This window comes from Podarcis liolepis (assembly GCF_965112155.1).
Source record: "Podarcis liolepis genome assembly, chromosome: W".
Lineage (NCBI taxonomy): Eukaryota > Metazoa > Chordata > Lepidosauria > Squamata > Lacertidae > Podarcis > Podarcis liolepis.
Window position 1 is genome coordinate 19,509,064 of NC_139568.1, and position 25,638 is coordinate 19,534,701.

Here is a 25,638-nt window from a genome sequence, read left to right on the forward strand (position 1 = left end):
ATGAGAGACGACTCCATTTTATTTTTAGCCCCGAAGAATGATCTGGTTGAAGACCCGACAGGTCGTATTAACAAAATTATCCAAACAACTAATGATCACTCAACTAGTGGCATGATATCTGCTGACTTAATTTCGCTCTCTTTAAGTAATACCCCCCTAATTCTACCATCTGGCTCTGAAAAGTCGACTATCTTAGGCCAAACATCTGCCTTTAGTGAGACGAGCGGCACGACTTTACAGCCAAACCACCCCAATAAATTCAAACAGTTGGGATGTATAGCACGATTGCCACCTTCTCAAAGGAAAATTACTGATTTTTTTGAAGCTGAAGCTCCCCCAAAGTTAGAATCCCATTCCCACATGATCTGACTACCTAACAACCAACCCAACCACTCCTCGATGTCATTTTTATGCTGGAATATTGCGGGATGGAGGGGGAAGAAATCTGATCCAGACTTCTTAAAATTTGTTAATTTATTTCAAGTAATTCTCCTACAAGAAACTTGGGAAGAGGAGGCGATTGACATAAATGGATACGATACCATTTTGCTTCCAGCTAGCCCCTCTCTTAAAGGTGGACGCCCTAGGGGAGGTTTGGTAATAGCCATTTCCCTCAAATTGCAAGCAAAACTTACACTTGTTAAATCTTCCTCTCCTTACGCGATTACAGGACTGATTTCAGGAGGGAAATTTGAATTACTGGTAACAAATGTTTATTTCCCCCCTGGGGGGCAGGTAGTGGACCTCCATTCCAAATGGGAAACACTTGAAGAACACCTAGCTTTCTGTTATACTAAGTTCCCAAATATCTCAGCAGTCATGGGAGGTGATTTTAATGCTCGTACAGCTGCAAACTGGGAAGCGCTAGGCAAGGCCAAATGTGTTAGGATATTTCCGTTCCACCTTAAAAGGGAGCAGGCTTTGTAAGTTACAGAGTCTGCGCATGTCCTGTTCACAGGATGTTTATGTTTGCTATTCCTTTCGATTTCAGTCGGTTGGAGACGCTGACTCAGAACGGTCATGTTTTTCTTTGTTCTGTTCAACGCTAAATAAAGTCTGTAAATATGCTCTTCTGCTCTTCTGCGGTGCAAGCTTTCTGGCTGTGTTTCTGCTGATAAACAGTGTGCACAAGCCTGGAATGTGGCAATCTGTTTCTAAGGCTTCGTGTCGCTAACTGCTGGATCTGCCTGTCTACGGGAGATCGATGGACGTCCGGCAGCCGGCTTGGGGCCATGATGGACTGTATCTCCCTGGCAGTATTCCCAACAACATGGTTTCGGGCCCAGATTCACAGCACCTACACCATGTTGTTGGGAATACTGCCAGGGAGATACAGTCCATCATGGCCCCAAGCCGGCTGCCGGCTTGGGGCCATGATGGACTGTATCTCCCTGGCAGTATTCCCAACAACATGGTGGGTCATACCTGATCACCAGAACTCGGATCTCTCCCCCCATATACAGAGAAAATCGAAAGATAATAGGGTTAACGAAGCGGGAACCCTTCTTTATCAGCTGATTTTATGTTTGAATTTGATAAATTTTAAACGGAAATTGTCCCCCGGATATTCCGGGTGAGTTTACTCATTTGACCACACTTACAAATAGTGTTCTCGATTATTTTATTGTTTCGAGAGATTTATTCCCAAATTTTTCTTACTTTAAAATAGAAAATGTCCAAATGAGCGACCATCTCCCCTTGAGTGCCAAGCTTTCCCTAGACTGGCAGTCTATCAAGCCTGGACACCCCATAAATATGGGAATAAATACTACAGAACAAGTGAGAGGAATAAAATGGTCAGTAACTCAAGCCCAAAAATATATGGAATTCTTCCAACAAGAGAAAATTCAAACTCATGTTATTTTAGATTTAGATCTGTATGGGCATGAACGAATTATTAATTCATTCTCTTTGCTTATAGAAGATCTTATGTCCTTTTTTGCAGTACCAGCCTGTGACTTTTGGTTATTAGCCGTGACCCCCGCTAATTGATTTACGAACCTCGATTAGCGATTTATGGCTGCCCGGTCCGGCGCGCTTCCCTCAGCTGCGCCACTCAGTCACGGCTCAGCAGAGTTTCACACAGCGGTGTAGAACTGTCACCAGCTTGATTCAGCTTCCAGACAAACACACAGAGTCCAGTTCGTCTATTTACAGCATTTATTCCAACATTTCCCCCAGGGATTTCCTGGGCTCCTCTCCGCCATTACAGGCTACGTCTTTTCCCCACGGAACACAGAGTGGGACTGACTAACTCCTCCCAAACTCCTCCCAGCTTCGAAAGCTGACGTCAGAATGCTGAGGCACCATGGGAACAACTTAACCAGTTAAGTTCCAACTCCCACACCCCCTCTTGCATCACATTCTGACAAGACCCTCTGAGTTCAACACCTTCCCCTTTGCCTTGTGCCCCTTTCCGGCATCTTTCCCAGGCACCTGTTGAACCCCTTCAACACTCCCAGAATCACACTGTGCGACACTTTTCCACGCACCTGTGACCTGATACCCTACTGACCCATTAGGGCCAGCAGTTGTGTCTTCTCCGTCAGACTCTTCCCCCTCTGACTTGACAACCCTTCCGTGAGCTTTCTCCATTACCGGAGATGAAGCCTCACACCTGGACACTCCTTTCACAACCCTTGGAGATGCCCAAACCTGCCCTGAACCCTGACCCTGGACCTGGTCCCCATCACCGGGATCTGAACCCTGATTCTGGACCTTATCCCCATCACTGGGTTCAGCCACAGCCTCCCTTCTCCCTTGAGAAGACTTTGCACCCGTCACCTGGTGACGTATTTCCTTTTCCTTGAAAAATTCCTCCAGAGCAGACCCAGTAAACTGTGACCCTCGGTCGCTCTTGAACCCTTGCACCCTGGTGGAGAACCTTCGTTCCACCTCCGCAACCCAATCCTGGATCAGTTGCGCCACCTCCCCCTGTGATTTGAGAGAGAAACTCCAGCCAACCTGGCTGTGGTCACCTGTCAGTGACAGCACATACCTGGCCCCACCCAGACTCTCAGACCTCCTGGGTCCTGACAGATCTGTGTGAACAAGCTCAAAGGGCTCTTTGGTTACTCTCCCAAACCCGGGAAAACCAAGCACCTTTGCACCTTTGCATGCCCTGCACCCTTGGGACCTCCTCCCACATTGTGTGATTTTACACCCTTTTGTGCACCTGTGCAACTTTTGCACATCTTTGGGAACCTTAGCACACTGCGCCTGTGCTTTTTCAGCATTCCCACCACCCTCCATAGGTGACTCCAGAACAAAGAAATTGTTCTTGCTCTTCGCCATGTTGACCCGTTGTCGCCCCCCTCTGAAAATGGAACAGGTGTCATTTTCAAAGCACATTTTTGAACCCCTGCTTCGTTAGAGCAGATACAGATAACCGACAACTATTCAGTCCCGGCACAACGCAGATCTCTAGCTCCTCCTGTGAAGGAGAGAAAAAACACGTTAGCCACACCACAGACTGCCTTTTTGTGCTCCGTCTACGAATAAAACAATTGTTCCTGTTGAAAACAGCCCTGCAGTTCCGCAGTTTGCCTATCAGGTGCTGCCTGATAGCAGAAACCAAAACACCCAGCGTGTCATCGTGTCCTGGCTGGAGTTGTTTTTCACAGTTGCCATAGAAGCAACAAACGTCCCGCTGCCTCAGTCCTTGGCAGCGTCCGAAAACCGCAACATCCTGCGTTGCTCTGAAGACTGGACTTATCTCAGAGTTCCCAGACAACTCTGCAGCACGTATCTCCCGCTGCAGCAGATGGCTGGCCTTGAAGCCTGTAGCAATGACGAACTCCAGTGGAAAAACACTGCTCCGGGGCTCCTCCCAGCTGGCCTCCTTCTCTTTCTTCCGGAAAAGCACTCCTTGCCAGCTTCGCCCCCTCTGAACCTCCACTTCATTCCAGCACGTATAGTGGAAAACTTTAAACGTGCCTTTGGAAACCTTCCGCCCCCCCCGACCTGCTCAGCAGCACTCCTTGTGGCTAAAGCATCAGGGACAGGGGCTCCAGCCATCTTTAGGCTTTTGTATTCCTTCTCCAGGGCTCTGGCCTCCTGCTGAAGCTTCACAGCAAACACAGCAGTACATTTCCAAGTGCCAATAGTCCCTTTGCCCCCCCTCTGGGGCCCACAGCCTTTCCCAGCTGTGCACCGGCTCTCACGTAGGTGATCAGCGCCATCTTGTCTTTCTGTTCTGAAGCAGCCATCTCCCGGCCCTTGCTTTCCGCCTTCAGCCTCACAAACACCCTGGAGCGCTGAACGGCCTCTGGCTTCCTGGCACCCAGAACAGTAGACTTCAGATCAGCAGCCAGGTTGCCCAACTTCTTAAAGTGAGCCTCCCACAGTCCTCCAAGACCTGGCAGCCTGCCATCCTCTTCCGTTCTCCCAAGGGGCCCCAAGCTGTACTCACAAGAACACCAGCTCATCCAGCACCCATCCGGAGAAACGATTCCCTGCTGCTCTCAGCTCCTTGGCTCCACAGCAGTCCTCTGCGTTTTTCAGCCAGCCGCTTTTTTAGCTCCGCAGCTCTCCTTGCCTCTTAACACCAGGCAAAAACCAACCACCATCTCCTGCCGAACTTCAAACGCATTCCGGCAGTATCTTCCGTGACAGTTTTACAAGCGATGATTTAGGATCCATAACCTGTGACTTTTGGTTATTAGCCGTGACCCCCGCTAATTGATTTACGAACCTCAATTAGCGATTTATGGCTGCCCGGTCCGGCGCGCTTCCCTCAGCTGCGCCACTCAGTCACGGCTCAGCAGAGTTTCACACAGCGGTGTAGAACTGTCACCAGCTTGATTCAGCTTCCAGACAAACACACAGAGTCCAGTTCGTCTATTTACAGCATTTATTCCAACATTTCCCCCAGGGATTTCCTGGGCTCCTCTCCGCCATTACAGGCTACGTCTTTTCCCCACGGAACACAGAGTGGGACTGACTAACTCCTCCCAAACTCCTCCCAGCTTCGAAAGCTGACGTCAGAATGCTGAGGCACCATGGGAACAACTTAACCAGTTAAGTTCCAACTCCCACACAGCCATCCAAGTAAATTGGGCCCATTTTAAGACCGGTGCCCCCTGGTTTAATTTAAAATGCAAACAAGCTAGATGACATCTCTGTGCCATTTACAATGAATATAAATCTTCTGGTGCCTTAGTATTACCTAGGAATTACCAGCAAGCAAAAACAGCATATAAGCAAGCCCAGAGAATGGCTAGGCAAGAGTGGCAACATAATCGCTGGCAGGCGCTAATAGTCGCCTCTAGTTCATGTAACTCACGGCAATTTTGGCAACTGGTTAACAGAAGATCAAGGAGATATCCCTTAACAATAATTCCTGCCCCGGTCTGGGAATCCTTTTTAAGGAAATATTTTGTGTCACCAGATTCCAATACCAACGCTCTTGATGATGTATTTGACCATCTCCCCATCTGGCCTCCTACAGACCCCGATGAAATTTTGAATTTAATCTCTAAACTTAAAATCGGCAAAGCCCCTGGGCCAGATTTGGTCCCGGCGGAAGCCATAAAACTACATTCCGACTGGTGGGCAAAAATCCTGGCTGTTACTTTTGATGCTATTAATACAACTGGAAGGGTGCCAAAAATATGGAAGGACGCTATTATAATTCCAATATATAAAAAAGGCTCCCCAGACGATCCGGAGAATTATAGGAATATTAGTTTACTGTCAATAGTTGGAAAGATATATGCACGTTTTCTGCTGAATAGACTTACCCAATGGGCAGAAGAAAAGAAACTGATAGGCCCCGAGCAAGCAGGATTCAGACCGAACCAGTCAACTACAGACCATGTTTTAGTCTTGCACAATCTAGCCCGGAAATACTCCTCTTCAAACCGGGGCCAACTTTGTGCGGCTTTTATCGACCTTAAGGCTGCATTTGACAGCATCCCCAGAAGGTTGCTCTGGGAAAAGTTGACCCGATGGGGAATTGATAGAAGACTTTTATGGTTAATAATCCAGCTGCATGAGGGGTCGGCTGCTAGGGTGAGAATAACCCCAGCCGGCGATCTCACAAACTCTGTGCCCATCAACAGAGGAGTCCGGCAAGGATGTATCCTAGCTCCTTTTCTTTTCAATTTATTCATTAGTGACATGAGGATACCATTGGCTGAATCTCAGGAAATCACCCATGCCCCCCGCCTCGAAAACTATCATTGCCCACTATTACTCTATGCTGATGATGCTGTGATTTTATCCTTCTCAAGAATTGGCCTCAGGAGAGCATTAAAATTCTTTGTTTCATATTGTAAAACAAATCCCCTCACTATAAATCAATCTAAATCAAAAGTACTAATCTTCTCAAAAAGTCGGAAATCCTATAAGTGGCAATTAGATGGAAAACCTATGGAACAGGTCTATAAATTTCAATACCTGGGAGTCTTTCTCCAATATAATCTGGGTTGGAAGTCCCATATTGCACATATTTTAAACAAGGCCAAGGCCCTATCCTTTGCACTTTTGCGTTGTTGTTTTTCCGGACGGGGCTCTTCATGTTCCATCTGCCCTGAAAGTATTTAAAGCTAAAGTAATTGCAACATTGACATATGCTGTTCCTTTATGGGGGACCGCAGTAAACTTGATGCCCTTGGAGGTAATTCAAAATCAATTTCTAAGACGACTGCTAAAACTTCCTCAGTGCGTTAGTAACGCAGCTATTTGCTTAGAATTAAAAACTACATCTTTAGAAAATACTCTTTGGAGGCGCAGCCTTTGTTACTGGTTTTCCTTAAGGCATAGGCTCCCGAATCTGTATTTGATCCAATGCCTCTGGAGAGATAATTTTCCTGTCCTAGGGGCAAAAGAGATCCATTCTAAAGTAGTGACCTATGGATTGTCTCCATCAGAATTATCGGAATTGGACCTAGCCACAGCAAAAAAAATCCTCACTCAAAAACTTGAGGAGATTGACCTACAACAAAACACCATTTTGGGTAGTGGCACTTGCTCACCATTAAATCTTGGCATAGTGCCCTCACAGCAGATACCATCTTATTTGACCTCTTTGTCTGTAGCGGCCCACAGATATGCCTTTATTAAGGCAAGATTTAATGCCTTTCCTTCCAATGTCTTGAATAATAGATTTTCCAATGGTCGGATCTCAGCGGTGTGTGTATGCGATAATAGATCTATAGAATCTTTACAACATATACTATTCTGTTGTTCACTACATTCAGTTTCTCGGATCAGATTTTTGTCCCCTTTATTATTGGACATCTCAGGTGACTCCTTGGAAACACAGCTAATTCATTTATTGCAAGATTCTGATCCGAGTAGGTCCCTTTCTGTTGCCAGATTTCTGATAACAGTATTAGCCTATAAAAGGAAAAATGGATTACTCTATGATTATTGATTCTGCCTAAATAATATTGATTTATACTGATAATTTGATATTTTAAGTGCTATATTGTTCTTATTTTAATGGAATTTAGAAACTTATGGTTTGAGATGTATTTGATTTAAACGTAATTTAATTGATTAATTTTATCTTGTTATACCTGTGTTGCTGTATGATGTATTGAATATGGGCCTATGGCCATAATAAACTATCTATCTATCTAGTCTAAGAGGTGCCAGTGGTTTGACCGAGGAAGCCTCCATGAAGTTTTAAATTTATTTTTCTGTCAAAAGAGTGTTTTGGTAATAACAAGGTTGTGTGGAAGCGAAAGGAAAGTCCAATGCTGTAAAGAAAAATATTGCATAGGAACCTGGAATGTAAGAACCATGAACCTGGGTAAGTTGGATGTGGTCAAAAATGAGATGGCAAGAATATTGACATCCTGGGCATCAGTGAACTAAAATGGACGGGAATGGGCGAATTCAGTTCGGATGACCATCACATCTACTACTGTGGGCAAAGAATCCCGTAAAAGAAATGGAGTGGCCCTCATAGTCAACAAAAGAGTAGCGAAAGCTGTACTGTGATGCAATCTCAAAAAATGATAGAATGATCTCGATACGAATCCAAGGCAGACCTTTTAACATCACAGTAATCCAAGTTTATGCACCAAGCACTGGTGCTGAAGAAACTGAAATTGACCAATTCTATGAAGACTTACAACACCTTCTAGAAATGACACCAAAGAAGGGTGTTCTTCTCATTATAGGGGATTGGAATGCTAAAGTAGGGAGTCAAGAGTTAAAAGGAACAACTGGCAAGTTTGGCCTTGGAGATCAAAACGAAGCAGGGCAAAGGCTAACAGAGTTCTGCCAAGAGAACAAGCTGGTCATCACAAACACTCTTTTCCTTTTTTTTTAATATGATTTTTATTGAAATTTACCAACCAACCCCCACCACCCACCACCCAAACATCACATCTTGGTACATGTATCCTACTTTGTGTTTCATAGATCCATTAGCTTCTGTCCTTCCCTTCCACCAGTTTTCCTATTCCATTCTATAGTTTACAGATTCTTTAATTATAAATTATACCATGACATGAGAATTATTTCAATCCTGCCAACGTTTTCATATTTGTACAATTCTCACTTATATAAACCATAAATTTACTCCATTCTTTTTGGTACTTTGTCTCCTCCTGATTGCGAATTCTGTGTGTCAATTTAGCCATCTCAGCATACTCAACCAACTTTATCTGCCATTCTCTTATCGTTGGCATCTCCTGTTGCTTCCACTTTAGAGCTATCAGAGCTCTGGCTGCAGTTGTTGCATATAAATATAATCTTTGATCTATCTTTTTAATCCCTTCTCCCACCAAACCTAGCAAAAATTCTTCCGGCTTTTTGGGGAAACTGTACTTAAACATCTTTTTTAACTCGTTGTAAACCGCATCCCAAAACTCTTTTATTTTATTGCAAGACCACCACATGTGATAGAAATCGCCGTCTTTTCCTTGCACTTCCAGCAGGTTTTACTACTTGTTCTATACATTTTTGCCAATTTGGTGGGAGTGAGATACCAATGATAAACCATCTTCATAACATTTTCTTTTAAGGCAGAACAAGCAATGAATTTTATGCTCTCATTCCAGAGTTTGGCCCATACATCATATTCTGTTATGTCCTAAATCAATAGCCCATTTTATCATAGCCTCTTTTATAAATTCATCTTTTGTGTTCCATTCTAGTAAGAGATTGTACATTTTTGATAATAGCTTGGATTTACTCTCTAAAATATCTATTTGAAATTTCTATTTTTTGTCCTCAATTCCTATTTTTTTATCCTCTTTAAAGACATCATTGACTTGATGGTATTGCAACCATCCTGTCAATTTTTCAGCAATACAGTCATAGGGCTTTAATTTCCAACCTTTTTCAGCCTTCATCAAAATTTTCTCATATGTGGCCCCTCTCCCTAGTATGTTCAGTTTGGCGACAGCCACCATGGTGTTTTCCTTTCCAACAAATTCTTGTTTCTTTCCCAGACTTCAAATAAGGCACCTCTTATCACATGATTTGTAAACCCCTTATGCACTTTTGCCTTACCACACCAAAGATAAGAGTGCCATCCAAATCTATTGTTGAACCCCTCCAAATCTAACAAGTCTAGGTTCTCGTGAATTATCCAATCCTTTGTCCAACATAAACATGCCGCTTCATAATAGAGTTTCAGATCAGGTACTGCAAACCCCCCTCTTTCCTTCTTATCTGTCAATATTTTAAATTTAATTCTTGGTCTTTTCCCTTGCCATATAAAACGCAAGAGGGTTTTTTGCCACTCTTTGAATTGTCTTAAACCTCTTATTATCGGAATTGTCTGGAACAGAAACAACATTTCACAAACACTCTTTTCCAACAACACAAGAGACGACTCTACACATGGACATCACCAGATGGGCAGCATCGAAATCAGATTGATTATATTCTCTGCAGCCAAAGATGGAGAAGCTCTATACAGTCAGCAGTCAGCAAAAACAAGACCTGGAGCTGACTGTGGCTCAGATCATCAGGTTCTTATAGCAAAATTCAAGCTTAAACTGAAGAAAGTAGGAAAACCACTGGGCCAGTAAGATACAATCTAAGTCAAATCCCTTATGAATACACAGTGGAAGTGAGGAACAGGTTTAAGGATTTAGATTTGGTGGACAGAGTGCCTGAAGATGGAGGCTCGCAACATTATACAGGAGGCAGCAACTAAAACCATCCCAATGAAAAGGAAATGCAAGAAAGCAAAGTGACTGTCCAACGAGGCCTTACAAATAGCGGGGGAGAGAAGGCAAGCAAAATGCGAGGGAGATAGTGAAAGATACAGGAAATTGAATGCAGATTTCCAAAAAATAGCAAGGAGAGACAAGAAGGCCTTCTTAAACGACCAATGCAAAGAAATAGAGGAAAACAATAGAATGGGAAAAAACAGAGATCTGTTCAAGAAAATTGGAGATATGAAGGGAACATTTCGTACAAAGATTTCCATAATAAAAGACAAAAGTGGAAAGGACCTAACAGAAGCAGAAGACATCAAGAAGAGGTGGCAAGAATACACAGAGAAATTATACCAGAAAGATATGGAGAACCTGAGCTTACAGGGTTAAACAGCTCAGAGTGTACGCCCTGCCTACTATGGGGAGGGGGGAGATTCTGCGTCATATCTGAGAGTCTGAACCCTTTGTTCTTTCTCTCTACTTTCGCTTTTGAGGAGAGTGGACGTGTTTTCACGATGCTGTTCGACAATGGATAGTTTGCTGTAAATAAAAAACTGCTTCTAGCTGCTAATATCCTGAGTGGACTTTATTTAAGCACACTGGAGTAAGCACTGGAGCTTACAGCTTTCTCTGACCGCTGCTGCTGAACTCTGCTTTTGCTCAGAGCATTGGAATGCGGAGCTTGAAGAATGCCGAGGCCTGGCAGCAGGAGCTGCGCAGAGGTAGAGCGCCGGACGCCAGGATTTATCTGAGCAATAAATCTTCTTCAGTAGTGTGGTTGCTGACTGTAATGGTTCTAGGGGTTGCTCGTGCGTAAATCGGCACCACCACTGGCTGGGTTACCTGGGTGAACTCTCACTATCCGGACAGCCATTCACCCGTGGCTGTCTCAATCGCTGGCAGAATCCGCCAGTGAGCGTTTCTTGAACTTCTTCCAGCATAAAAGTTCTTTGACGCCTAGTCACCGCCTACTCTCCCTGCGCGGAAGCCTTCTGCGCAAGGAGGGTGTGGGCAGCGGAGGACCAGTGCTCTCCCCGCTGGTCTCCGGCGAAGAGTCATGGAGCCACCTCGCCGATTCCCCCATCTGCCCCCCTTCTCCACTGGTGCTACGCTGATTTCCTTCCCCAGAAGATGGGCTGCTTCTCTCCCTCCCGGGACGCTCTCCGGAATCCCTCTGGACTCCTCCCTCTCCCTCTGGCTCCGATGGCAGTTCCCTGACACTGACCTTGAGCCAGACATCCTGGAGAGTGAAGTCAAATGGGCCTTAGAAAGCACTGCTAATAACAAGGCCAGTGGAAGTGATGATATTCCAGCTGAACTAGTTAAAATTTTAAAAAGATGATGCTGTTAAGGTGCTACACTCAATATGCCAGCAAATTTGGAAAACTCAGCAGTGGCCAGAGGATTGGAGAAGATCAGTCTACATCCCAATCCCAAAGATGGGCAGTGCCAAAGAATGCTCCAACTACCGCACAATTGCACTCATTTCACACACTAGCAAGGTTATGCTTAAAATTCAAGGCAGGCTTAAGCAGTATGTGGACCGAGAACTCCCAGAAGTGCAAGCTGGATTTCGAAGGGGCAGAGGAACCAGAGACCAAATTGCAAACATGCGCTGGATTATGGAGAAAGCTAGAGAGTCCCAGAAAGACATCTACTTCTGCTTCATTGACTATGCAAAAGCCTTTGACTGTGTCAACCACAGCAAACTATGGCAAGTTTTTATAAAGAAATGGGAGTGCCTGATCACCTCATCTGTCTCCTGAGAAAGCCATTTCCGAGCCTCGGGAGGAGAGGGTGTTGCGGGCTGGCCCCTCCCACAAGTGCGGGGCTGGAGTTTAGCCCCGCGAGAGCCAGGGAATCCCCGGGGGCGTGCCTCTCCGCCTTCCCCTGTCCGCCAATCGGCGGGCCGGGGAGGCGTGGCCTGGGCTATTTAAGGCCAGGCACGCCCCGGGATCTCCCTCTTCACTCCTCGGCAGCAGAGAAGTTTTCCCAGCCCACCCACCCTTAGGTTAGGCAGTCTTGACCTTGCTATGGACTTCGGTTGGTCGCCGCAAGGGGCCTGGTAGGAATTTTTCCAAGTTGGCAACTTTTCAGCCTTTTGGTTTTTTCGCCTACCTCGTAGCAAATCGTCACAACTTTCGCGGTTTGGCGGTTAGGCATTGGCAGGGGTCTATTGTTATGCAAATGGATGGGGGGGAAGGTCACGCCATCACCTTCCCCCAAGAAAAGGGTAGTCCGGTAGAGGACTCCGGGGGCGTTTGCCTTGTCCGAGACCTAGTAAGGTGAGGGCCGCCGGCACGCCCACGAGCGGTGACACCCGTGGGGGTCCTAGCTGGCGTACTTCAGCAGGACACCCACGGTTTGTGTTCAACCCTTTCCGGTTCCCATGCCGGGTAGTGATAGGGACCAATGCCTAAGGCCAATACCTTCAATTCTGTAATCAATAAAGTTGTGGCCATTTACGCCCATTAACCTTAACTAACGTGTCCTGTGTCTTCATTTCATTGGGGGAGGGAACTTGCCACGCAAATCTCTATGTGGGACAAGAAGCTACAGTTAGAACTGGATATGGAACAACTGATTGGTTCAAAATTGGGAAAGGAGCACGGCAAGGCTGTATATTGTCTCCCTGCTTATTTAACTTATAAGCAGAATTCATCATGCGAAAGGCTGGGCTGGATGAATCCCAAGCCGGAATTAAGATTGCCGGAAGAAATATCAACAACCTCAGATATGCAGATGACACAACCTTGATGGCAGAAAGTGAGGAGGAATTAAAGAACCTTTTAATGAGGGTGAAAGAGGAGAGCGCAAAATATGGTCTGAAGCTCAACATCAAAAAAACGAAGATCATGGCCACTGGTCCCATCACCTCCTGGCAAATAGAAGGGGAAGAAATGGAGGCAGTGGGAGATTTTACTTTCTTGGGCTCCCTGATCACTGCAGATGGTGACAGCAGTCACGAAATTAAAAGACGCCTGCTCCTTGGGAGAAAGGCGATGGGAAACTTAGACAGCATCTTAAAAAGCAGAGACATCGCCTTACCAACAAAGGTCCGTATAGTTAAAGCCATGGTTTTCCCAGTAGTGATGTATGAAAGTGAGAGCTGGACCATAAAGAAGGCTGATCGCTGAAGAAATGATGCTTTTGAATTATGGTGCTGGAGGAGACTCTTGAGAGTCCCATGGACTGCAAGAAGATCAAAAGTATCCATACTTAAGGAAATCAGCCCTGAGTGCTCACTGGAAGGACAGATCGTGAAGCTGAAGCTCCAATACTTTGGCCACCTCATGAGAAGAGAAGACTCCCTGGAAAAGACCCTGATGTTGGGAAAGATTGAGGGCACAAGAAGAAGGGGACGACAGAGGACAAGATGGTTGGACAGTGTTCTCGAAGCTAAAAACATGAGTCTGACCAAACTGCGGGAGGCAGTGGAAGACAGGAGTGCCTGGTGTGCTCTGGTCCATGGGGTCACGAAGAGTCGGAGACGACTAAACGACTAAGCAACAACAACGTGCTGCATGCACATATCGTCAAAAGTAAGATTCCATTCTGGTTGCTGTTGCTGACTCCTTCTTTCCCAATAGTCCCAGGCCACAGATTGAAATGTCGCTCAACTCTTCCATTAAAATCACCCAGGAGGATAATTTTATCTTCCTAAGGCGTCTCTGATAGGATGGTATCCAGCTGAGAGTAATTTTTTTCTTTAATGTCTTCATCGGCATCCAGTGTTGGTGCATAAGCGCTTATAATAGTAGCCTGTTGGTTTTTTGTGAGCTTTATTCGAAGGGTTGAGAGTCGCTCATTAATGCCAGTAGGGACAGGAGCTTCACAAGGTTGTTTTTCATAGCGAAGCCTGCCCCATGTATTCAATGTTCTTGTTCAGATAGACCTTTCCAGAAGAATGTGCAGCCTCCTTTTTCTTCCTTCAGTTGTCCTTCGCCTGCTCTACAAGAGTCTTGAAGCGCTGCAATATTGATGTTAAAACGTTGCAGCTCTGTTGCAATGATGGCAGTTCTGCGTTTAGGACGTTCGCTGTCAGTGTTATCTGACAAAGTCCATATATTCCATGTTCCAAAGCTCAAGGGAGGCAGACTATGTTTAGGGCACCGTTTCCAGCCCCTCCCCCTTTTTGGGGTGAGCAGAGCAGAGTGGATCCTAAAAAGGGCTGCTCAGTCATGGATACAGCTGCTGAGCTGCTCAACTGCCTCATTCCTTGAGTCAGAACAACTGACCGCCCATGTGTTGGTTCATGACTAGGGGCTTCTAGATTTCACATTCCTGCCTCCGTAGCCATTTAGTGATCGCCATGGGGGGGGGGGAGGGTTTGGGGGGGTTGGGTTGGGTTTTTGGAAGACGCCTGTGCGTGAATTTGTTTTATGTGTGTAGATCAGTGCATGCTGACCAACGCACAGTCTTCGCAGTAGGGCTCTGTTCTGATGGCATGAGTAGTCACGACGAACTGGTGGATCCTATCTGCTGCAGCCTTCATCCACCTTCACAACGGTTGCAACGTCCTTGAAGTGCAGCAGCCTGCCTGACCCTGGAGAGAGACTTTCTGAAGTGGAGCTATGCTGTCGAGTCCATATCCTGCATATGCTTACTTGGAATTGAGTCCTGCAGTGCTCAGTGGGATATACTGCCTTGTCAAATGTGCACAGGATGAAAGCTGGCATGTGCTTCTGGGTGGTATGGCTCTCAATATCTGGCTGCTGCTGGGCTCTCCATGGCTGAACTGGGGATTGAGAACTCTCCTGCCCGGACTTTTCTGTTGAGCTGACTAAGATGGCTTGAGTTTTCACCTGGCATTATATTTCTTCCTCCCTTGAAGGGTTGGAGTGACCATGTTCTGAGACAACACGTGCAACTTGTCTTCACCAGCAGCATATAGGAATGTAAGAGGAGCCTTCTGCACCAGGCCAAAGGGGGACCATCTAGCTCAGCATTCTGTTCCCACCGTGACCACCAAGATGTCAGCCAAAGACACAGGGCTGCTCTTTGGATGGGCAGAGCTAATGCACAGGGAAGAAGTCTCCCTGCCCGTCAGCACTGCAAGCTGCCCTGTCTCCACTGCTTGCATGGGCAGGACAAGAGTGCTTCTGAATCCCAGCTGCTGCAAACCACAGGAGGGGAGAGTTGCTCTTGTACTCCTGTCCTGTTTGTGGGTTTCCCTTAATGAGCATCTGGGTGACCACTGTGAACAGGATGATGGAGTAGAGGGGCCATTGGCCAGATCCAGTAGACTCTTCTTACTTTCTTCTGTAAGTACTTTTTTATCTGCTCTAAATCTTCCTGCATGAGTTCTGGTGTTGTGAGAGAGGGAGAAAAACATTTTTTCCTACCCACTTTCTGCAAGCATTGCAGGGTTTTATAACCTTTGGTTCCATTGCCTCTATCTTGCTTTTTCTCTAAACTTAAAAGTTCTGAAAGCTGCATATTTTCCATTGTTCCATTGATATGGCTGATCTTACGAAAACGTCCTGCCTGCATTCCCTTATGCTCTTTTGGGTTAAAGGTGCCATTTGGAAATATTTTCCCTCTTTTCTCCTAGTTTTTTCCCATTCAAAGTGCAATAATGCCATTTTTTCACATACACCCTGTGCTGGACCGTTGCCAACATAGTGCCCCCCCAGATGTTTTGGGCTATACCAGGTTGGCGAAGCCTTCTTGAGAACCTGGCTGTGGTTGAGTCTATCAATCGTCAGTGGTTTGAATAGCCAAATAGAACTTCATGTTGAAGGAGCAGTCTACCTCTGAATACCAACTGCTGGAGAGCCACTTAAGAACATCCAGGGGGGGGGGGGTCAGGTTCCTTGACGGAAGCAGGGTGCTGAACTAGATACACCTTGGCTCTGACAGAGAAGGGATGCTCTTTTGAGCTGAGGCCTCACTGTGCAGCAGCTTTCACCAAGTTTGTGTCCTCCAAATGTCTCAGAGTGCAACTGCCATACGGCCCATCATGTTGACTGGACCTGCTGGGAGTTGTTCAAAACATATGAAGAGTGCCATATTCACCATGGTTCTCCTATAAGCCCTTTCTGTTATTTGTTTTGTTAAGAATAGGACTGTTAAAAGCAAATTTAGAATACCAACAGACCCATCAGAAAAGTAGACCAATAACTTTCCTGATTTATTTATTTATTTTAATGGTGCTGACAATATACTGTATATTTTGGTGGCTGGGAATCTGTATAGGATGGGGATTTCATAGAATTAGAAGGGACCTGAAGGGTCATCTAGTCCAACCCCCTGCAATGCAGGAATCCCAACTAAAGCATCCATGACAGATGGCCACCCAACCTCTACTTAAAAATCTCCAAGGAAGGAGAGCCCACATACCTCCCAAAGCAGGCTGTCCCACTGTCTAAACAGCTCTTACTGTCAGCAAATTCTTCCTGAGGTTTAGTCTGAATCTCCTTTCATGTACCTTGAAGCCATTGGTTTGAGTCCTACCCCCAGAACAAGAGAAAGCAACCTTGCTCCATCTTCCATGTGACAGTCCTTGAGATATTTGAAGATGGCTATCATATCTGTTCTAAATCTCTTCTTTTCCAGGCTAGACATACCCAGCTCCTTCAACCGTTCCTCATAAGACTTGGTTTTTAGACCCCTGATCATCTTGGTTGCCCTCCTTGGCACATGTTCCAGCTTGTCAACATCCTTCTTAAATTGTGGTGGCCAGAATTGTACAGTATTCCAGGTGTGGTCTGACCAAGGCAGAATAGCAAGGAACTATTACTTCCCTTGATCTGGACACTATACTTCTGTTGATGCAGCCTAGAACAGCGTTAGCTTTTTTGTTGTTGCTGCTGCATCACACTGTTGACTCATGTTAAGCTTGTGATCCACCCTTGATTGTGTCATGTGACAAAGACACATGAGAGCAGAAGCAGCAAAGCAGGCTGGGAAGTGCTGAGACTGCACAATCATTTGGGCCTACTAAAATTATTCAGGCCTAAACGCTAAGTGCAGAGTCACTCTGACATGTGACTTAGCAGCCAGTTTCACTTTCTGCTCTCTGTAAGATTTCAGTGAGAGTCTGTCTGCCTCAGCTGTGAACAGAGTCAGTATGTAATCTCAGTCAAGCTGTTTGGAACCATATTGTTTATGAAGAAGTTAGTTTTATCTCAGTAAAGCTTTTATTATTTAAAACTCTGCATTATTAATTTACGCTGTGTGTCAGGTTATGGTGTAGCACCCTGCTTGTGGTTAACGCTTAGCTGGAATGAAATATTCAACGCAGCAATAGAGAAATTAAAATAATAATTTATTTGTCAGACAAATAAATGAGAGACACAGTGGTATATGGTTACCAAAGCTCTGCCCACTCCAGCCCTGATGGCCAGCACTTATATTTCCTCAGCCCAGCCCCCTTGCTCCTCCTTTGGCTGCCTCTGTCCAATCAGCCTGGTTGAAATTCCTATTGGCTGTTTGCTAGAACCAATCATAAAAGATACACCCATTTCCTATTATCTTTTATGGGAGACAAAGAGCTATATTTCCTTCTATCCCTAAATGGCAGACAAGTAGCCATATATCTTACATTTGCCTCGACCAGGCACCTTAATTATCAGATCATCTTTGCCCTATTGCCCTATTCACTCCAAAACAGATGGCTAATGGTTTTAATTTTTATCTTAAACAGAGATCTTGGGTTCACCTTCTCACACACCATCAATGAAATAAGAATCTAACATAAGAATTTAACATTTCTTACTTTCTAAATCCTTTGCATAATTACATTTAAGCCAATATATTTCATACATAACATAGATAGATTTTTAGAAGGAAAGGCCTTTTCAAAGTAAAAAGGAAACAGCTTCAAAAGCAACCTCTTCAATTTACACCCCCCTTTCAAGCCAGCTGCTGTTTCTATTAGCTCTTGCCCTTTAACCTTAGGAAGATGTGGCTCAAGTATAATGGGAGACACATGGTATTATTTTAACTCTTAATTAGTGTTTTTGCAGCTTGATTGTATTCTGTAATTTGTAGGGTCACTGTAACCTTTGCTCCCAGCCTGTAATTTCCTTTTACAACTTTGAGAAGCGTGTCTCCTGCTACTGCTATAAATCAGAGGGGCCTCTGAGCAGGAAGACAAACAACTGCCAAAGCACCCAGTCAGCTGCTTTATGCCTGGCATGAAACACACAAGCATTGCAAATATATCTTTTAAGGTCATTTTAAAATGCAGGCCTTGATCTGATGCCTCAATGGGAACCAGTGTTTTACGGATGGCGAATTGCTAAAGCTGGAGAATCAGGGTGCTGTTGGTGAGGACCTCGAAGGGACTGAAGGTCCAGTGGTGAGACCGCATACCAAAGAAGCAGACCCGGTGCAGCAAGGAGCAGAAGCCATCTGACAGTGCTGGTTCAATAATTGGACTAACTAGGAGACTGTATAGAACTGTGCTATCTGAAGGTGGATGTTTAATTACACACCTCCAGACTTTGCGCATGTTATTCCTCCAGCTGCAAAGGAAAGGTAAAAGATTTCCTTTTTTTTTTGCAAATATTTTTTTATTACATTTTCTATAAAAACTTCCATCTTTCCATTTTCCACATCACGTATTTTAGTTTGTTGAACCTCCCTCCACTCCTCTGACAGTCATCCATAATAATTCTCCTATTTACACATTTCTTAATATATAGTATCACCTTTAAGTAATTTCTTTATATCCTTATTTACATTTTTGCGATATTCCTCACTTTTCACAAAGCCTCTTTAAAACACACTAGCGTTGTATTCTCCTCACATATAGTTTTCAAATACTCTCTAAATTTTCCCCAATCCTCCAAAAACTTATGATCTCTTTGAAGTCTAATTTTCCCCGTTAGTTTGTCTAATTCCGCATAATCAATTAGTTTATTTCGCCATTCGTCCAGAGTCGGTACTTGTTCTTGTTTCCACCTTTGAGCTATCAGCGTCCTCGCGGCAGTTATTGCATATTGGAAAAATTTGAAATCCTTCCTTTTAATTTCCCTTCTGGTTATCCCTAGTAGAAAGGTCTCTGGTTTCTTAACAAAGCTATATTGTAGCATTTTCCTTACTTCATCATATATTTTTCCCCAGAAACCCTTCACTTTCTCGCATTCCCACCACATATGCATAAACGTGCCCTCTTTCTCTCTACACCTCCAGCATTATTACAGATCTTATACATTTTGGCCAATTTAACCGGTGTTAAGTACCATCTATATACCATCTTCATGGCATTTTCTTTTAGTGTTATGCATGCTGTGAATTTCAGATTTTGATTCCATATCTTTTGCCACTCTTCCAGCTCTATACTGTACCCTAGATCTCTGGCCCAGTGGATCATTACCTCTTTCACCTCCTCATCCATCGTATGCCATTCTAGTAGGATTTTATACATTTTTGATATGATTTTACGATCATTATTAACAATTTCTGTTTGGAACTTCGAATCCTTTTCCTCATACCCCTTTTCTTTCACCTCCTTTTTAAACATATTACTTATCTGCCAATAGTGCAACCAGTCCCATACATGTTCTTTCACTTGTTCATATGGTTTAACTGTCCATTTGTCCCCTTCTTTGAATACCAGGTCTCCATATGTGACCCAGTTACTTCTCATATTGAGTTGCTTAATTCCCATCATCTCTAAAGGGGATAGCCAATGTGGTACCCCCCTTTCTAATATATTTTTATATCTGATCCATACTTCGATTAGCGATTTCCGGAATATATGATTTCCAAAAGATTGATGACCTTTTTTACCCTCCTGCCATAAATAAGCGTGCCACCCGAACCTATTGTCGAATCCCTCTAAATCCAATAATTTCGTGTTTTTGAGCTTTATCCAATCTCTTACCCAGCAAAGACATGATGCCTCGTAATACAACTTCAAGTCTGGCAGGGCAAATCCTCCTCTCTCTTTTGCATCCGTTAGCAGTTTATATTTAATTCTCGGTTTTTTGCCCTGCCAGATATATCTTGAAATCGATCTCTGCCACTCCTTAAAAATTTTAAATCCTCTTAATATTGGGATCGTCTGAAATAAAAATAGTAATTTGGGTAGCACGTGCATCTTGATCATTGCTATTCTACCCCAAAAGGATAGTTTTAACCTTCCCCATCCTTCCAGGTCCTTCTTAATTCCTTTCCATATCATAACATAATTATTCTGGCACAGATCAATATTTTTTTGTGTAATCCAAATTCCGAGATATTTAACCTTTTTAACAACTTCAATTCCCATTTGTTGTTGGAACTCTTCAATCATTGATTGCTCCATATTTTTAGTTAGAATTTTAGTTTTTTTCCTATTTAATGTGAAGCCTGCCACTTCCCCAAATTTACCAATTTCCTCTAACACTTCCTTTACGCTGGTCATCGGGTCTTCCACCGTAATGATCAAATCATCAGCGAAAGCTTTGGTTTTGTATTCATTTTGGCCTACCTTCACCCCTTTTATCCTTTCATTTTTCCTAATTGAATTCAGAAGGATTTCTAGGACCAATATGAACAGCAGGGGTGAGAGCGGGCAGCCCTGTCTAGTCCCTTTTGATATTTCAATTTCTTCTGTTATCACGTTGTTCACTATCAGCTTCGCTCTTTGTTCGGTGTATATGGCCTTTATTCCGTTGTAAAAATCATCCCCGATCTTCATATTTTCCAAATTTTTCAGCATGAAATCCCATGATATGTTGTCGAATGCATCTACAATCATTAATATTGCTCGTCTCTCAATCCTTACTGACAGATATTCCAATATGTTTATTATGTTCCTCACGTTATCTCTCATTTGTCTGCCAGGAAGGAAACCCGCCTGGTCTTCATGGATAATACTCAGTAATACCTTTTTTAGTCTCTTTGCCATTATTCCTGCATAGATTTTATAGTCCGTATTCAATAAGGAAATCGGTCTATAATTCTTTACTTGTGTTGTATCTGCATCTTCTTTGGGGATAAAGGTTATATACGCCTCTTTCCACGTCTCTGGGATCTCTCTTTCTTTTAAGATGTTATTCATTACCTCTTTTAGTGGTTTTATCAAGTCTAATCTCAATTCTTTGTAGTACCTTGCTGTAAAACCATCTGGTCCTGGTGCCTTCCCGTTTTTCAGCTCTGCTATGACCCCCGTAATCTCCTCATTCTCTATCGGAGTATTTAACCCCTCTCTTGCTTCTGTCGAGATCTTTAGTACCTCTTTCTCTCTTAAATACCTCTCTATTTTCCTCATATTATTCTTCTCTTTATTTCTGTACAATTGGCTAAAAAAGTCCAAAAATCCTTTCCTAATACCTTTGCTGCTGGTGATCTCTTCCTCTTTCACTATGATTTTATTTATTGTGCTTTGTTCTTTTCTTTTCTTAATCTGCCAGGCAAGCCATTTTCCTGATTTATTCGCAAATTCAAAGTTCTTTTCTCAGTCTTTGAATGTTCCGTTCCACCTCTTTATTAATTAGCATTGCAAATTGGGTTTGCAAGGTCTTAATACTTTGTCTAATTTTTGTGTTGTTAGGTTTTTGAATTAACTTTTGTTCCTTATCCATAATTTGTTCTAGAATCTCTTTTTTCCCTTTCTCTCTGTTCTTCTTTCTAATTGAGTTTTGTTGTATGCAGAATCCCCTCATCACAGCCTTACTTGCATCCCACACTATATTCATATTCGTTCCTTTATTACAATTATCGGCAAAGTATTCTTTCAGTTTCTTCTGAGCCCCTTGCACGAATTTTTGATCATCAAATAAATATCATTCAATCTCCATCTGAATGTTCTTTCTTCATACCCTTTGATTTCTAATCTAATTGGGCTATGATCTGAGATTACTCTTGGTTCACTTTCTACTTGGTGAACTCTTGGTGTTAGCTCCCCTGATATCCGGATTTGGTCAATTCTCGACATTGATTGGTTAGGTTCCGAATAGAAGGTGAATTGTCTTTCCAATGGAAATCTTAGCCTCCAGATGTCCATTAAATTACAATTTCTGACCAGTTCAAAGAATGATTTGGGTAGTTTACCTTCTTTTGTTCCACCATCTCTCAATCTGTCCATTTCTATCGAAACTACCCCGTTCATATCTCCCATCAGAATTATCTTTTGGTCCACATATTCCAATAAAAGTTATTCCAATTTTTGGTAAAAGACATTTTTATTTCCATTAGGTGCGTAGATCCCCACGATTATTAGTTTCCCCCCTTGCCAATTGATTTGAACCCCGATAACTCTCCCTTCTCCATCCTTAAAGATTTGTTTGGCTTCTATTTTACTTTTTATATATAGGACCACTCCCCTCTTCTTTTGTTTGTCTGAGGATATGAATTCGTTTCCAAGTCTTTTATTTATCAAAAATTTTCTATGCCTTTTTGCCACGTGCGTTTCTTGCAGACAGATTATATCTAAGTTCTTTTTCTTTAAGAATTGTTCCACCTTGTTCTGTTTTTTTTGTCGTTCAGACCATTAATATTCCAGTTCCATATTTTTAATGCCATCTTGTTACCAAATTATAAAATTATCTTTCCCTTCCAATATTTTGTTATAATCTTTCCTCCTCTTCCGCCTCCTCCTCCTCCTCCTCCCCCTCTTCCTCTTCCTCTGGTTTCCCTTCAGTCCTCCCACTCTCCCCCACCTCCTTCACTCCTTATATCTCCACTCCACCTGTTGCTCCTTTAACTCCTTCCTCCTCCTCTATCCATAACTCTTTGTATTTTCTCTGAAATTTGCCTATTTCTCCTGGGCTGGTCATCCTATGTTTTTTGTTTTTGTAAGTGAAGGAGATCCCTTCCGGATATTCCCACTTAAATTCTATATTATTCTTCTTAAGAATTTGCACTTGTGATTTATAAGGGTCTCTCCGTTTCAACAGTCTGATTGGAATATCTTTAAAGATAATTATGTAGCTACCGTCAATATACAATCTTTTTTCTCTATTTTTTCCCAATACCAGATTTCTCATATCTCTATCCTTAAATGTTATGAGGCAGTCCCCTGGAAATTTTTTTGCTCTAGTCGTTTTTACTTTCATCCTAAAAGCATTTTGGATCGTATTTGCCACCTCCTCTGCTTGAAGCTCTAACCACTTAGCCAATTCTTCTGTCAGTTTTTGCCTTATATTCTCCCCTTGATTCTCTGGTATTCCCCTCAACCTTAAGTTAACTTCCCGTTGCCAAAGTTCGTTCATAGAAATCGCGTCCCACATTTCTTCTTGAGCTTTACTAGCTTCTAATAGTCCTGCTCTAGTTTTATCCTCCTCCCGTCTCAGATCTTTCACTTCTAATTTGGCCCTTTTCGGCCCTTCTTCTAATACATGTGTCCTTCTGGATACCTCTTTTATTTGTCCTTTAAGCTCATTTACTGTTTTGTCTATTTTCTTATCCATTTTCCCAATTTTTAAATCTACCTGTTCTATTTTTGTTTCCAGATTTTTCTCACTTTGTCTAATTTCTGCAAACATTTTTAATATTTCGGCCCTAAAGTCTGATTCTTGCTTAGACGCTTTTCTCTCTCCCGGGGTTCCCCCATTTCCACTTTTCTTTTGTACGTGAGACATTTTAAACGTATGTATCTTATTGCACCACTTCAATAAACTTAGAAACCTATTCCAAAATTAGGATCCCCAGCTCCCCACAGAGACTATCAATCAAATAATAAATATCAGTTCCCCCAATGTTTTACAGAGCAAGTTCCTATCCAGTAGGTCCCTTAAGTCCGTAGATATTCCATATACTTAGCACTAATAGATTTATAACTCATTAATCAAAATATTGTTGAAAGGAAAAGGGACCTTGTATAACCTCAAAACTGCAATAGAGGAAGAGAGTTAAGTTGAAGTCCTCCCAGGGATATTCAAAGTTTTTCCTCTTTTAAGAAAATGGTTGAGTAGGTAGAGTCTGGTAGAGTCTAATTCTTCATGCCCCCAATTGGGCTATTCCTTATATGGTCTTCTCTTGTCAAAGTAAAGTAAGGTAAGGTAGCTATTTTCCTCTTCTTGCCCTCAATTGGGCTAAATCCCAAAGAAAGTTCTGACCAACCTAAATCTTTGAACGCTCAGGCAAGTCATAAAACAGCTTCATCAAGTCCAGAAAATTCCCCCTTTTCCAAAAGTAAGAGCTCACCCTTCATAAATACCAGGTCCACTCTATGAATCAACAAATACCCCCCCCCAAAAAAAGAAGCAAAAGAGAAAAAGGAGGAGGGAGGCCGAGTTGCCAATTCTCTTCCACCCACCAGAGGGCCACCGTCCAACAAACGAGGGGGGAGGAGGAGGAGAGACAAGAAAAGGAGAGGAGAAAAAATGAAACTGCCCTTCCTCTCTCTCGAATTCTTCCAGTTTTCCCAAAAACAATAGCTATAACGCCACTGTAGAGTTGCTAAAGTTGGTCACCAACATTCAAAGTGTCCATCGTAATATAAAGTCTCTTTCTAAAAGGAGAAAATATTACCACAAAGGACAAACATGTCTTCTCCTTTCTTCTTTTGTTAAACAGTGGCTAAATAGTGGCTATTAAGCAGTAATGGAGCCCAGCCAATAATGCAATAAATTCCCCCACTAAACGCAGTAAATTCCTCCACTAAACAGTACTTCAAAAGAGAAACCAGGTTTTCCCTTCCTCCTCCCGTCGCCAAGAGGGCTAGGAATAGCAAAAAGTAGCGAAATGTTGTCTCTTTGCTCCCCCCCCCCAAGTTCTTCTTTTACCAGTTTTTTTTATCTTCAATTATAATCACCAACAGTTGGAGAGGGAGAAGAATTTTAGCCGCCAGCGTCACTCACGTTTTTTTCCTCGGCTTTGTTTAGCTCCCTGCGTCCTTAATGACTCCAGATAGGAATTGAGCTCTTATCAACCTTCTTTTGTTCGAGCCCTTCCTTAGATAAGATCTTAATTGTTTAAGTGCTCGCTTGAGCCCGAAGTTCTTTTCCTTGAGAATCCAGCGTTTCTCTTACAGGCTCGGGGCTTCGCTTTCTCGGAGGCAGTAATGGCTTCCCTCAGCCTGCTTCACCCCCGCCGTGCTCTTCACTCCGAAAACCGGGGCTACCTGACGGCAGGGAGTTCCGCGTTTTGGCTCCGCGGGAACCAAATGTACCTGGACACCCACCAGATACTTTTCAGGGGACCACGGCGCCCTGTGGAACCCCTATTTCCCTCCAAGAAGCTCGGGATTCCCCACAAAGAAGAAATCCCCGCCTGTGTTAGTCTCGCTGAACCGGAAGCTCCCCGGAAAGGTAAAAGATTTCCAGACCTGGATCAAGTCTATATCCTGCTATCCAGTCTCCCACCAAGCTTTAATATTGTGATAGCCTCTCTTGAAAGCATGAGGCAAGAAGATTTATCGATGGCATATGTAACAACCTGTCTACAGGAGGAATCTGAAAAGCGCATGGAAAAGCTGAGTGAGAAGGCAGACCAGAAGAGTTTGAGTCGCCCTGCTAACCAGAAACCCAGATTCTCAGGAGGAGATGGGACCGAAGAACGCTCCACAGATCGTGCCATGTTGGCAAAGAAATGCTATCGGTGTGGCAAGCTCAGGCACATGAAGAAAGATTGC

The 25,638-nt window shown here is 43.5% G+C and overlaps 1 long non-coding RNA gene across 1 annotated transcript in view; it reads right to left on the reverse strand.

Annotated features, from left to right (window-relative positions):
• Nucleotides 1–2,398: 2,398 nt before the first annotated feature.
• LOC310697721 overlaps nucleotides 2,399–25,638 on the reverse strand; it is a 126,935-nt gene continuing 103,695 nt past the window's right edge. Inside the window, exon 2 of the long non-coding RNA XR_014521161.1 lies at nucleotides 2,399–2,998. This is a non-coding gene — a long non-coding RNA (uncharacterized lncRNA). The remainder of the gene's footprint in view (nucleotides 2,999–25,638) is intronic.